This window comes from Chiloscyllium plagiosum, unplaced genomic scaffold (genome assembly GCF_037043375.1).
Source record: "Chiloscyllium plagiosum isolate Xiang-an unplaced genomic scaffold, Cpla_swu_hap1 HiC_scaffold_8, whole genome shotgun sequence".
In the NCBI taxonomy this organism is placed as follows: domain Eukaryota; kingdom Metazoa; phylum Chordata; class Chondrichthyes; order Orectolobiformes; family Hemiscylliidae; genus Chiloscyllium; species Chiloscyllium plagiosum.
The window spans coordinates 45,214,171-45,227,247 of record NW_028270146.1 but is presented as its reverse complement, the minus strand read 5'-3'; positions in this window follow the sequence as shown (position 1 = coordinate 45,227,247).

The following is a 13,077-nucleotide window of genomic DNA, read 5'->3' as shown; positions in this document are numbered from 1 at the left end:
GTTCCCGCTCTCACCGTGTTCTCACTGTTTCAATGTTCCCACTGTCTCTGTGCTCCCACTCTCACTTTGTTATCACTGTTTCAATGTTCCCACTGTCTCTGTTCCCCCGTTCTCACCGTAACCTCACTGTATCCATGTTCCCACTGTCTCTGTGCCCCCACTCTCACTGTGTTCTCACTGTATCCATGCTCCCACTGTCTCTGTGCTCTCGCTCTCACCGTGTTCTCACTGTTTCAATGTTCCCACTGTCTCTGTGCTCCCACTCTCACTTTGTTATCACTGTTTCAATGTTCCCACTGTCTCTGTTCCCCCGTTCTCACCGTAACCTCACTGTATCCATGTTCCCACTGTCTCTGTGCCCCCACTCTCACTGTGTTCTCACTGTATCCATGCTCCCACTGTCTCTGTGCTCTCCCTCTCAGGGTGTTCTCACTGTATCCATGCTCCCACTGTCTCTGTGCTCCCACTCTCACCGTGACCTCACTGTATCCATGTTCCCATTGTCTCTGTGGTGCCACTCTCACCGTGTCCTCACTGTATCCATGTTTCCATTGTCTCTGTGCTCCCACTCTCACCGTGTACTCACTGTATCCATGTTCCCACTGTCTCTGTGCTCCCACTCTCACCGTGTTCAAACTGTATCCATGCTCCCACTGTTTCTGTGCACCCACTCTTAACGTGTTCTCACTGTATCCATGTTCGCAGTGTCTCTGTTCTCCCACTCTCACTGTGTCCTCACTGTATCCATGCTCCCACTGTCTCTGTGCTCCCACTCTCACCATGTTCTCACTGTATCCATGTTCCCACTGTCTCTGTGCCCCCACTCTCACCATGTTCTCACTGTATCCATGTTTCCACTGGCTCTGTGCTCCCACTCTCTCCATGTTCTCACTGTATCCATGTTCCCACTGTCTCTGTGATCTCTTTCTCACTGTGTCCTCCCTGTATCTATGTTGCCATTGTCTCTGTGCTCCTGCTCTCACCGTGTTCAAACTGTATCCATTTTCGCATTGTCTCTGCGCTCTCCATCTCACCGTGTTCTCCCTGTATCCATGCTCCCTCTGTCTCCGTGCTCCCACTCTCACCGTGTCCTCACTGTATCCATGTTCCCACTGTTTCCGTGCTCCCACTCTCATCGTGTTCTCACTGTATCTATGTTCCCACTGTCTCTGTGATCACATTCTCAGTGTGTTCTCACTGTATTCATGTTCCCACTGTTTCCGTGCTCCCGCTCTCACCATGTTCTCACTGTTTCAATGTTCCCACTGTCTCTGTGCTCCCACTCTCACCGTGTCCTCACTGAATCCATGCTCCCACTGTCTCTGTGCTCCAACTCTCACCATGTTCTCACTGTATCCATGTTCCCACTGTCTCTGTGCTCTCCCTCTCACCGTGTTCTCACTGTATCCATGGTCCCACTGTCCCTGTGCTCTTGCTCTCACCGTGTCCTCACTGTATCCATGTTCCCACTGTCTCTGTGATCTCACTCTCAGTGTGTCATCACTGGATCAATGTTCCCACTCTCTCTGTGTTCCCAATCTCACCGTGTTCTCACTGTATCCATTTCCTCACTGTCTCTGTGCTCTCGCTCTCACCGTGTTCTCACTCTATCCATGCTCCCACTGTCTCTGTGCTCCCGCTCTCACCGTGTTCTCACTGTATCCATGCTCCCACTGTCTCAGTGCTCCCAACTCTTATCGTGTTCTCACTCTATCCATGTTCCCAATGAATCTGTGCTTCCACTCTCTCCATGTCCTCACTGTATCCATGTTCCCACTGTCTCTGTGATCTCTTTCTCACTGTGTCCTCCCTGTATCTATGTTGCCATTGTCTCTGTGCTCCTGCTCTCACCGTGTTCAAACTGTATCCATGTTCGCATTGTCTCTGTGACCCCACTCTCATCGTGTTCTCACTGTATCTATGTTCCCACTGTCTCGGTGATCTCATTCTCAGTGTGTTTTCACTGTATTCATGTTCCCACTGTTTCCGTGCTCCCACTCTCACTGTGTTCTCACTGTTTCAATGTTCCCACTGTCTCTGTGCTCCCACTCTCAATTTGTTATCACTGTTTCAATGTTCCCACTGTCTCTGTGCCCCTGATCTCACCATGTTCTCACTGCAACCATGTACCCACTGTCTCTGTGCTCTCGCTCTCACTGTGTTCTCACTGTCTCCATGTTCCCACTGTCTCTGTGCTCCAACTCTCACCATGTTCTCACTGTATCCATGTTCCCACTGTCTCCATGCCCCCACTGTCACTCTGGTCTCACTGTTTCCATGTTCCCACAGTCACTGTGCTCTCTCACTCAATGTGTCCTCCCTGTATCTATGTTCCCACTGTCTCTGTGTTCCCGCTCTCACCGTGTTCTCACTGTAACCATGCTCCCACTGTCTCTGTGCTCCCACTCTCACTGTCTCTGTGCTCTCGCTCTCACTGTGTTCTCACTGTCTCCATGTTCCCACTGTCTCTGTGCTCCAACTCTCACCATGTTCTCACTGTATCCATGTTCCCACTGTCTCCATGCCCCCACTGTCACTCTGGTCTCACTGTTTCCATGTTCCCACAGTCACTGTGCTCTCTCACTCAATGTGTCCTCCCTGTATCTATGTTCCCACTGTCTCTGTGTTCCCGCTCTCACCGTGTTCTCACTGTAACCATGCTCCCACTGTCTCTGTGCTCCCACTCTCACCGTGTTCTCACTGTATCCATGTTCCCACTGTCTCTGTGCCCCCGCTCTCACCGTGTTCTCACTGTATCTCTGTTGCCATTGCCTCTGTGCTCCCATTCTCCATATGTCCTCATTGTATCCATGCTCCCACTGTCTCTGTGCACACACTCACACCGTGTTCTCACTGTATCCACGCTCCCACTGTCTCTGTGCTCTCGCTCTCACCGTGTTCGCACTGTATCCATGTTCCCACTGTCTCTGTGCACACACTCACACCGTGTTCTCACTGTATCCACGCTCCCACTGTCTCTGTGCTCTCGCTCTCACCGTGTTCTCACTGTATCCATGTTCCCACTGTCTCTGTGCACACACTCACACCATGTTCTCACTGTATCCATGTTCCCACTGTCTCTGTGCTCCCACTCTCATCGTGCTCTCACTGTATCCACGCTCCCACTGTCTCTGTGCTCCTACTCTCACCGTGACCTCACTGTATCCATGTTCCCATGGTGCTCCCGCTCTCACCATGTTCTCACTGTATCCATGTTTCCACTGTCTCTGTGCTCCCACTCTCTCCATGTTCTCACTGTATCCATGTTCCCACTGTCTCTGTGATCTCACTCTCTATGTGTCCTCACTGTATCCATGTTTCCTCTGTCTCTGTGACCTCTTTCTCACTGTGTCCTCCCTGTATCTATGTTGCCATTGTCTCTGTGCTCCTGCTCTCACCGTGTTCAAACTGTATCCATGTTCGCACTGTCTCTGTGCTCTCGCTCTCACCGTGTTCTGCCTGTATCCATGCTCGCACTGTCTCCGTGCTCCCACTCTAACCATGTTCTCACTGTATCCATGCTCCCACTGTCTCCGTGCTCCCACTCTCATCATATTCTCACTGTATCCATGCTCCCACTGTCTCAGTACTCCCACTCTTATCGTGTTCTCACTGTATTCATGTACCCACTGTCTCTGTGCTCTCCCTCTCACCATGTTCTCACTGTCTCCATGCTCCCACTGTCTCTGTGCTCCCACTCTCACCGTGACCTCACTGTATCCATGTTCCCACTGTCTCTGTGCTCCCACTCTCGCCGTGTTCTCACTGTATCCATGTTTCCATTGTCTCTATGCTCCCACTCTCACCGTGTACTCACTGTATCCATGTTCCCACTGTCTCTGTGCTCCCACTCTCACCGTGTTCAAACTGTATCCATGCTCCCACTGTCTCTGTGCACCCACTCTTAACGTGTTCTCACTGTATCCATGTTCGCAGTGTCTCTGTTCTCCCACTCTCACTGTGTCCTCACTGTATCCATGCTCCCACTGTCTCTGTGCTCCCACTCTCACCGTGTTCTCACTGTATCCATGTTCCCACTGTCTCTGTGCCCCCACTCTCACCATGTTCTCACTGTATCCATGTTTCCACTGTCTCTGTGCTCCCACTCTCTCCATGTTCTCACTGTATCCATGTTCCCACTGTCTCTGTGATCTCTTTCTCACTGTGTCCTCCCTGTATCTATGTTGCCATTGTCTCTGTGCTCCTGCTCTCACCGTGTTCAAACTGTATCCATGTTCGCACTGTCTCTGCGCTCTCACTCTCACCGTGTTCTTCCTGTATCCATGCTCCCACTGTCTCCGTGCTCCCACTCTCACCGTGTTCTCACTGTATCCATGGTCCCACTGTCCCTGTGCTCTTGCTCTCACCGTGTCCTCACTGTATCCATGTTCCCACTGTTTCCGTGCTCCCACTCTCATCGTGTCCTCACTGTATCTATGTTCCCACTGTCTCTGTGATCACATTCTCAGTGTGTTCTCACTGTATTCATGTTCCCACTGTTTCCGTGCTCCCGCTCTCACCATGTTCTCACTGTTTCAATGTTCCCACTGTCTCTCTGCTCCCACTCTCACCGTGTCCTCACTGTATCCATGCTCCCACTGTCTCTGTGCTCCAACTGTCACCATGATCTCACTGTATCCATGTTCCCACTGTCTCTGTGCTCTCCCTCTCACCGTGTTCTCACTGTATCTATGGTCCCACTGTCCCTGTGCTCTTGCTCTCACCGTGTCCTCACTGGATCAATGTTCCCACTCTCTCTGTGTTCCCACTCTCACCGTGTTCTCACTGTATTCATTTTCTCACTGTCTCTGTGCTCTCGCTCTCACCGTGTTCTCACTGTATCCATGCTCCCACTGTCTCTGTGTTCCCACTCTCACCGTGTTCTCACTCTATCCATGTTCCCACTGTCTCTGTGCTCCCGCTCTCACCGTGTTCTCACTGTATCCATGCTCCCACTGTCTCAGTGCTCCCAACTCTTATCGTGTTCTCACTCTATCCATGTTCCCACTGAATCTGTGCTTCCACTCTCTCCATGTCCTCACTGTATCCATGTTCCCACTGTCTCTGTGATCTTTTTCTCACTCTGTCCTCCCTGTATCTATGTTGCCATTGTCTCTGTGCTCCTGCTCTCACCGTGTTCAAACTGTATCCATGTTCCCACTGTCTCTGTGATCTCACACTCACCGTGTCCTCACTGAATCCATGCTCCCACTGTCTCTGTGCTCCCACTCTCACCATGTTCTCACTGTATCCATGTTCCCACTGTCTCCGTGCTCTCACTGTCACTGTGTATCACTGTTTCCATGTTCCCACAGTCACTGTGCTCTCTCACTCAATGTGTCCTACCTGTATCTATGTTGCCATTGTCTCCGTGCTCCCGCTCTCACCGTGTTCTCACTGTATCCATGTTCCCACTGTCTCTGTTCCCCCGTTCTCACCGTAACCTCAATGTATCCATGTTCCCACTGTCTCTGTGCTCCCACTCTCATCATGTTCTCACTGTATCTATGTCCCCACTGTCTCTGTGATCACATTCTCAGTGTGATCTCACTGTATTCATGTTTCCACTGTTTCCGTGCTCCCGCTCTCACCGTGTTCTCACTGTTTCAATGTTCCCACTGTCTCTGTGCTCCCACTCTCACTTTGTTATCACTGTATCCATGCTCCCACTGTCTCTGTGCTCCCACTCTCACCGTGACCTCACTGTATCCATGTTCCCATTGTCTCTGTGGTCCCACTCTCACCGTGTCCTCACTGTATCCATGTTCCCACTGTCTCTGTGCTCCCACTCTCACCGTGTTCAAACTGTATCCATGCTCCCACTGTCTCTGTGCACCCACTCTTAACGTGTTCTCACTGTATCCATGTTCGCAGTGTCTCTGTTCTCCCACTCTCACCGTGTTCTCACTGTATCCATGTTCCCACTGTCTCTGTGCCCCCACTCTCACCATGTTCTCACTGTATCCATGTTTCCACTGTCTCTGTGCTCCCACTCTCTCCATGTTCTCACTGTATCCATGTTCCCACTGTCTCTGTGATCTCTTTCTCACTGTGTCCTCCCTGTATCTATGTTGCCATTGTCTCTGTGCTCCTGCTCTCCCCGTGTTCAAACTGTATCCATGTTCGCATTGTCTCTGCGCTCTCGCTCTCACCGTGTTCTCCCTGTATCCATGCTCCCACTGTCTCCGTGCTCCCACTCTCACCGTGTTCTCACTGTATCCATGGTCCTACTGTCCCTGTGCTCTTGCTCTCACCGTGTCCTCACTGAATCCATGCTCCCACTGTCTCTGTGCTCCAACTCTCACCATGTTCTCACTGTATCCATGTTCCCACTGTCTCTGTGCTCTCCCTCTCACCGTGTTCTCACTGTATCCATGGTCCCACTGTCCCTGTGCTCTTGCTCTCACCATGTTCTCACTGTATCCATGTTCCCACTGTCTCTGTGCTCCCACTCTCACTGTGTCCTCACTGTATCTATGTTCCCACTGTCTCTGTGCTCCCCGTCTCACCGTGTTCTCACTGTATCCATGTTCCCACTGTCTCTGTGTTCCCACTCTCACCGTCTTCTCACTGTATCCATGTTCCCACTGTCTCTGTGCTCCCGCTCTCACCGTGTTCTCACTGTATCCATGCTCCCACTGTCTCTGTGATCTCTTTCTCACTGTGTCCTCCCTGTATCTATGTTGCCATTGTCTCTGTGCTCCTGCTCTCTCTGGGTTCAAACTGTATCCATGTTCGCATTGTCTCTGTGACCCCACTCTCATCGTGTTCTCACTGTATCTATGTTTCCGCTGTCTCTGTGATCTCATTCTCAGTGTGTCCTCCCTGTATCTATGTTGCCATTGTCTCTGTGCTCCTGCTCTCACCGTGTTCAAACTGTATCCATGTTCCCACTGTCTCTGTGATCTCACACTCACCGTGTTCTCACTGTATTCATTCTCCCACTGTCTCTGTGCCCCCACTCTCACCATGTTCTCACTGTATCCATGTTTCCACTGTCTCTGTGCTCCCACTCTCTCCATGTTCTCACTGTATCCATGTTCCCACTGTCTCTGTGATCTCTTTCTCACTGTGTCCTCCCTGTATCTATGTTGCCATTGTCTCTGTGCTCCTGCTCTCCCCGTGTTCAAACTGTATCCATGTTCGCATTGTCTCTGCGCTCTCGCTCTCACCGTGTTCTCCCTGTATCCATGCTCCCACTGTCTCCGTGCTCCCACTCTCACCGTGTTCTCACTGTATCCATGGTCCTACTGTCCCTGTGCTCTTGCTCTCACCGTGTCCTCACTGAATCCATGCTCCCACTGTCTCTGTGCTCCAACTCTCACCATGTTCTCACTGTATCCATGTTCCCACTGTCTCTGTGCTCTCCCTCTCACCGTGTTCTCACTGTATCCATGGTCCCACTGTCCCTGTGCTCTTGCTCTCACCATGTTCTCACTGTATCCATGTTCCCACTGTCTCTGTGATCTCACTCTCAGTGTGTCCTCACTGTATCCATGCTCCCACTGTCTCTGTGTTCCAACTCTCACCGTGTTCTCACTGTATCCATGTTCCCACTGTCTCTGTGCTCCCGCTCTCACCGTGTTCTCACTGTATCCATGCTCCCACTGAATCTGTGATCTTTTGCTCACTGTGTCCTCCCTGTATCTATGTTGCCATTGTCTCTGTGCTCCTGCTCTCACCGTGTTCAAACTGTATCCATGTTCCCACTGTCTCTGTGATCTCACACTCACCGTGTTCTCACTGTATTCATTCTCCCACTGTCTCTGTGCTCCCATTCTCACCGTGTCCTCACTGAATCCATGCTCCCACTGTCTCTGTGCTCCCACTCTCACCATGTTCTCACTGTATCCATGTTCTCACTGTCTCCGTGCTCCCACTGTCACTGTGTATCACTGTTTCCATGTTCCCACAGTCACTGTGCTCTCTCACTCAATGTGTCCTACCTGTATCTATGTTGCCATTGTCTCCGTGCTCCCGCTCTCACCGTGTTCTCACTGTATCCATGTTCCCACTGTCTCTGTTCCCCCGTTCTCACCGTAACCTCAATGTATCCATGTTCCCACTGTCTCTGTGCTCCCACTCTCATCATGTTCTCACTGTATCTATGTCCCCACTGTCTCTGTGATCACATTCTCAGTGTGATCTCACTGTATTCATGTTCCCACTGTTTCCGTGCTCCCGCTCTCACCGTGTTCTCACTGTTTCAATGTTCCCACTGTCTCTGTGCTCCCACTCTCACTTTGTTATCACTGTTTCAATGTTCCCACTGTCTCTGTGCCCCCGATCTCACCATGTTCTCACTGTATCCATGTTCCCACTGTCTCTGTGCTCTCCCTCACACCGTGTTCTCACTGTATCCATGGTCCCACTGTCTCTGTGATCCCACTCTCAGTGTGTCCTCACTGGATCAATGTTCCCACTGTTTCTGTGTTCCCACTCTCACCGTGTTCTCACTGTATTCATTTTCTCACTGTCTCTGTGCTCTCCCTCACACCGTGTTCTCACTGTATCCATGCTCCCACTGTCTCTGTGTTCCCACTCTCACCGTGTTCTCACTCTATCCATGTTCCCACTGTCTCTGTGCTCCCGCTCTCACCGTGTTCTCACTGTATCCATGCTCCCACTGTCTCAGTGCTCCCAACTCTTATCGTGTTCTCACTCTATCCATGTTCCCACTGAATCTGTGCTCCCACTCTCTCCATGTCCATGTTTCAATGTTCCCACTGTCTCTGTGCTCCCACTCTCACTTTGTTATCACTGTTTCAATGTTCCCACTGTCTCTCTGCCCCGATCTCACCATGTTCTCACTGTAACCATGTACCCACTGTCTCTGTGCTCTCCCTCTCACCGTGTTCTCACTGTCTCCATGTTCCCACTGTCTCTGTGCTCCCACTCTCACCGTGTCCTCATTGAATCCATGCTCCCACTGTCTCTGTGCTCCAACTCTCACCATGTTCTCACTATATCCATGTTCCCACTGTCTCCATGCTCCCACTGCCACTGTGTTCTCACTGTTTCCATGTTCCCACAGTCACTGTGCTCTCTCACTCAATGTGTCCTCCCTGTATCTATGTTGCCATTGTCTCCGTGCTCTGTGCTCCCACTCTCACCGTGTTCTCACTGTATCCATGCTCTCACTGTCTCTGTGTTCCCGCTCCCACCGTGTTCTCACTGTATCCATGTTCCCACTGTCTCTGTGCTCCCGTTCTCACCGTGTTCACACTGTATCTCTGTTGCCATTGCCTCTGTGCTCCCATTCTCCATATGTCCTCATTGTATCCATGCACACACTCTCACCGTGTTCTCACTGTATCCATGCTCCCACAGTCTCTGTGCTCTCGCTCTCACCGTGTTCTCACTGTATCCATGCTCCCACTGTCTCTGTGCTCTCGTTCTCACTGTGTCCTCACTGTATCCATGCTCCCACTGTCTCTGTGCTCCCACTCTCACCTTGTTCTCACTGTATCCATGCTCCCACTGTCTCTGTGCTCCCACTCTCATTGTGTCCTCACTGTATCCATGTTCCCACTGTCTCAGTGCCCCCACTCTCACCATGTTCTCACTGTATCCATGTTCCCACTGTCTCAGTGCCCCCACTCTCTCCATGTTCTCACTGTATCCATGTTCCCACTGTCTCAGTGCCCCCACTCTCACCATGTTCTCACTGTATCCATGTTCCCACTGTCTCTGTGATCTCTTTCTCACTGTGTCCTCCCTGTATCCATGTTCCCACTGTCTCTGTGATCTCTTTCTCACTGTGTCCTCCCTGTATCTATGTAGCCATTGACTCTGTGCTCCTGCTCTCACCGTGTTCAAACTGTATCCATGTTCGCATTGTCTCTGTGCTCCCACTCTCTCCATGTTCTCACTGTATCCATGTTCCCACTGTCTCTGTGATCTCACTCTCTATGTGTCCTCACTGTATCCATGTTTCCTCTGTCTCTGTGACCTCTTTCTCACTGTGTCCTCCCTGTATCTATGTTGCCATTGTCTCTGTGCTCCTGCTCTCACCGTGTTCAAACTGTATCCATGTTCGCATTGTCTCTCTGCTCCCACTGTCTCCGTGCACCCACTCTCATCATATTCTCACTGTATCCATGCTCCCACTGTCTCAGTGCTCCCACTCTTATCGTGTTCTCACTGTATCCATGTTCCCACTGTCTCAGTGCCCCCACTCTCACCATGTTCTCACTGTATCCATGTTCCCACTGTCTCAGTGCCCCCACTCTCACCATGTTCTCACTGTATCCATGTTCCCACTGTCTCTGTGATCTCTTTCTCACTGTGTCCTCCCTGTATCCATGTTCCCACTGTCTCTGTGATCTCTTTCTCACTGTGTCCTCCCTGTATCTATGTAGCCATTGACTCTGTGCTCCTGCTCTCACCGTGTTCAAACTGTATCCATGTTCGCATTGTCTCTGTGCTCCCACTCTCTCCATGTTCTCACTGTATCCATGTTCCCACTGTCTCTGTGATCTCACTCTCTATGTGTCCTCACTGTATCCATGTTTCCTCTGTCTCTGTGACCTCTTTCTCACTGTGTCCTCCCTGTATCTATGTTGCCATTGTCTCTGTGCTCCTGCTCTCACCGTGTTCAAACTGTATCCATGTTCGCATTGTCTCTGTGCTCCCACTGTCTCCGTGCACCCACTCTCATCATATTCTCACTGTATCCATGCTCCCACTGTCTCAGTGCTCCCACTCTTATCGTGTTCTCACTGTATCCATGTTCCCACTGAATCTGTGCTTCCACTCTCTCCATGTCCTCACTGTATCCATGTTCCCACTGTCTCTGTGATCTCTTTCTCACTGTGTCCTCCTTGTATCTATGTTGCCATTGTCTCTGTGCTCCTGCTCTAACCATGTTCAAACTGTATCCCTGTTCGCATTGTCTCTGTGACCCCACTCTCATCGTGTTCTCACTGTATCCATGTTCCCGCTGTCTCTGTGCTCCCGCTCTCACCGTGTTCTCACTGTATCCATGTTCCCATTGTCTCTGTGCTCCCACTCTCACCGTGTACTCACTGTATCCATGTTCCCACTGTCTCTGTGATCTCACTCTCACCGTATTCTCACTGTATCCATGCTCCCACTGTCTCTGTGCTCCCACTCTTATCGTCTTCTCACTGTATCCATGTTCCCACTGTCTCTGTGCTCCCACTCTCACTGTGTCCTCACTGTATCTATGTTCCCACTGTCTCTGTGCTCCCACTCTCACCGTGTTCTCACTGTATCCATGTTCCCACTGTCTCTGTGTTCCCACTCTCACCGTGTTCTCACTGTATCCATGTTCCCACTGTCTCTGTGCTCCCGCTCTCACCGTGTTCTCACTGTATCCATGCTCCCACTGTCTCTGTGATCTCTTTCTCACTGTGTCCTCCCTGTATCTATGTTGCCATTGTCTCTGTGCTCCTGCTCTCTCTGTGTTCAAACTGTATCCATGTTCGCATTGTCTCTGTGACCCCACTCTCATCGTGTTCTCACTGTATCTATGTTTCCGCTGTCTCTGTGATCTCATTCTCAGTGTGTTCTCACTGTATCTATGTTCCCACTGTCTCTGTGATCTCATTCTCAGCGTGTTCTCACTGAATTCATGTTCCCAATGTTTCCGTGCTCCCGCTCTCACCGTGTTCTCACTGTTTCAATGTTCCCACTGTCTCTGTGCTCCCACTCTCAATTTGTTGTCACTGTTTCAATGTTCCCACTGTCTCTGTGCACCCACTCTTAACGTGTTCTCACTGTATCCATGTTCGCAGTCTGTTCTCCCACTCTCACTGTGTCCTCACTGTATCCATGCTCCCACTGTCTCTGTGCTCCCACTCTCACCGTGTTCTCACTGTATCCATGTTCCCACTGTCTCTGTGCCCCCGATCTCACCATGTTCTCACTGTATCCATGTTCCCACTGTCTGTGTGCTCTCCCTCTCACCGTGTTCCCACTGTATCCATGCTCCCACTGTCCCTGTGCTCTTGCTCTCACCGTGTCCTCACTGTATCTATGTTCCCGCTGTCTCTGTGCTCCCGCTCTCGCCGTGTTCTCACTGTATCCATGTTCCCATTGTCTCTGTGCTCCAACTCTCACCATGTTCTCACTGTATCCATGTTCCCACTGTCTCTGTGCTCCCACTCTCACTGTGTTCTCACTGTATCCAAGTTCCCAATGTCTCTGTGCTCCCACTCTCACCGTGTTCTCACTGTATCCAAGTTCCCAATGACTCTGTGCTCACACCCTCACCGTGTTCTCACTGTATCCATGCTCCCACTGTCTCTGTGCCCACATTCTCACCGTGTTCTCACTGTATCCATGCTCCCACTGTCCCTGTGCTCTTGCTCTCACCGTGTCCTCACTGTATCTATGTTCCCGCTGTCTCTGTGCTCCCGCTCTCGCCGTGTTCTCACTGTATCCATGTTCCCATTGTCTCTGTGCTTCAACTCTCACCATGTTCTCACTGTATCCATGTTCCCACTGTCTCTGTGCTCCCACTCTCACTGTGTTCTCACTGTATCCAAGTTCCCAATGTCTCTGTGCTCCCACTCTCACCGTGTTCTCACTGTATCCAAGTTCCCAATGACTCTGTGCTCACACTCACACCGTGTTCTCACTGTATCCATGCTCCCACTGTCTCTGTGCTCCCACTCTTCGTGTTCTCTCTGTATCCATGCTCCCACTGTCTCTGTGCCCCCCGCTCTCACTGTGTTCTCACTGTATCCATGCTCCCACTGTCTCTGTGCCCCCGCTCTCACTGTGTTCTCAATGTGTCCATGTTCCCACTGTCTCTGTGCTTCCACTCTCACCGTGTCCTCACTGTATCCATGCTCCCACTGTCTCTGTGCTCCCACTCTTCGTGTTCTCTCTGTATCCATGCTCCCACTGTCTCTGTGCCCCCGCTCTCACTGTGTTCTCACTGTATCCATGCTCCCACTGTCTCTGTGCCCCCGCTCTCACTGTGTTCTCAATGTGTCCATGTTCCCACTGTCTCTGTGCTCCCACTCTCACCGTGTCCTCACTGTATCCATGTTCCCACTGTCTCTGTGATCTCACTCTCACTGTATCCTCACTGTATCCATATTCCCA